This window comes from Podarcis melisellensis (genome assembly GCF_964234715.1).
Source record: "Podarcis melisellensis genome assembly, chromosome: 2".
Taxonomy (NCBI): domain Eukaryota; kingdom Metazoa; phylum Chordata; class Lepidosauria; order Squamata; family Lacertidae; genus Podarcis; species Podarcis melisellensis.
Genome location: NC_138529.1, coordinates 6,453,909 through 6,455,979, shown reverse-complemented (window position 1 = coordinate 6,455,979; position 2,071 = coordinate 6,453,909). Strand labels below are relative to the sequence as shown.

The window sequence follows — 2,071 nt, the reverse complement described above, 5'->3', positions numbered from 1 at the left end:
GTTTTTCTAACTTCTGGAACAAGGTTCTGGAGCGAGTGGTTGCAGACTAGATCCAGGTGCTCTTGGAAGAAGCTGGTTTTCTGGATCCATTTCAATCAGGGTTTAGGCCTGGTTTTGGCACAGAAACTGCCTTGGCCGCCCTGTACGATGACCTCTGTTGAGAGAGAGACAAGGGAAGGCGCTCAGTGGCCCAGAATGCCTTCCATCAGCTTCAGCTGGTGGCCCATCTACTCCCCTATCTGGACAGGGATAGCCTAACCACAGTTGTCTATGCTCTGGTGACCCTTTATTGGGTTATTTTTGTTTTGTGTATTTGATATTTTATGTGAACCGCCCTTAGACCTTCATTTATAGGGCAGTATAGAAAATAAATTAATAATGATGATGGTGATGGTGATAACAACTTCGGCAACAGCCTGTTCTTTTTATTAAATGGCTTTTCCAGTTGCCTTTTAAACGAAAAGCCTTCTATTTTCTGTATTTATTCTTCACTCTGCTTGAAGCAGACTTCATATCCACCTACTTGTCCGTTCCTGTGCTCCTTTTCACATCCAAAGATTTGTTGGTCGAAAGATATATAAACTTGATTTCACCCCTCACATTCCTTCGTCTTAGTTTTCCCTTGGCCTTTCTAGTCATCAGGTATTTTCTTTTTTCTTGATTCTCTTTAAAATCTTCATCTTGGTATTTTTACGAGTTTTCAGTTTAAATTTTGCTTGGCTAAGCTTTCTTTTGGGGGCTTTCTCAAACTCCATCATCTCTCCACAATTTACTCTCCCTGTTTTATTAGGATTAATTCTTTGATGGCCTTCGATTTTCTTCCTTTAACTTAAAATTTATTGCCTCTCCTAACACTTTTTAGGGAGCCACTAAATTAAGATTTGTTGTATCTCTTTTTAAAGTTGTAAATAATAATTCTTCCGTGCCGTACGATTCCTTTGTTTACTTAAAAAATAAATATTAACTATAGTTTTAAAAAGAAATATAAACTAAGCTAGTTTTAGTTTCCATTTTAAACCTATTCCCCCCAGCTTCCCTCTCCTAATCCTTCGACCCATTAGCTCCTTCAGTTCTGACCAGTGAGAGGGCTAAAACCAGTACTATAGCCAGGGACAGTCTCACTCACTAGAATCTGGCTCACTCCTTCCACCACCTGTTGGTCATAAAGACACATTAAAAAGTCCCTTAGCCCATTAATACAGTGGATACAATTGTGTTTGTTTTCAACATGGCATCATTGCGCATGGATAAGAAATTAGTGCCCACCCCACTCCCTAATAACAAGGTTGCTGGGGTGCCAACTTGAATAAAATATTGGGGGGGGGGGGAGCTACTCCCTACATAATCAATCACATGACCTGGCACACACACACCATTTGAATGGCAATACCTATCAACTTCTTTGGGGGGGGGCAGTCTCCAGTGGCAGAGCTTCAAAATCGGGGGTGGGTGTGCAGAACAGGCGGGGGTGTGACTGGCGCATCCCGGGGGCGTGGCATGTGTCCTGGGGGCGTGGCATGCGTCCTGGGGGCATGGTGCGCCGCATGCAGGCGCGTAGCATCCAGCGCAGGGGGGACCAGCCACTATGGCTCCCCCCTACACCCCTGTTCTTCCGCCAGTGCTAGTCCCTTCAAATATTTTATTGGGGAGGGGGCTTAAGAGGGGTTAGCTCCTAAGTTGGGGTATGTGTCATTCCTGGATCAATGTCTTTGGTTACTTGGCTATGTGTAGCACCTGCTGTGCCTTTGAACGGCATTTTGCCCATTTATCACACTGATCTGAGCATTAAAGATTTTGGTAGACGCTGCAACCTGAGTTCGAATTCTTCATTGAGTGGGAGACAGGAAATTCTCCTCCACAGCATGCTTTTCTGGAGTTTCTCCTGACCCTTCCATAGTCAGTTTTTGGGGAGGGGTGTGTGGGTGTCTGTACTCTTCCCTTTCCCTATAACAAGATGTTCTTGTTCCTCCCATCATTTCTACCCGGTTGTAATTGAAAGTGGCAGCATGAGCAAACATCTCCTAAGGGATTGCAGGTAGAAAATTGTCTTCTAGCTTTTATTTTTTGGTTG

General features: G+C 44.0%; 1 long non-coding RNA gene across 1 annotated transcript; it reads right to left on the bottom strand.

Moving 5' to 3' along the window:
* Positions 1-952: 952 nt before the first annotated feature.
* LOC309364114 lies at positions 953-1,512 on the bottom strand. The gene is made up of 2 exons (XR_014165742.1): positions 1,461-1,512; positions 953-1,270 (listed from the first exon to the last, which is right to left on the bottom strand). It is a non-coding gene; the product is annotated as an uncharacterized lncRNA (long non-coding RNA).
* Positions 1,513-2,071: the final 559 nt, after the last annotated feature.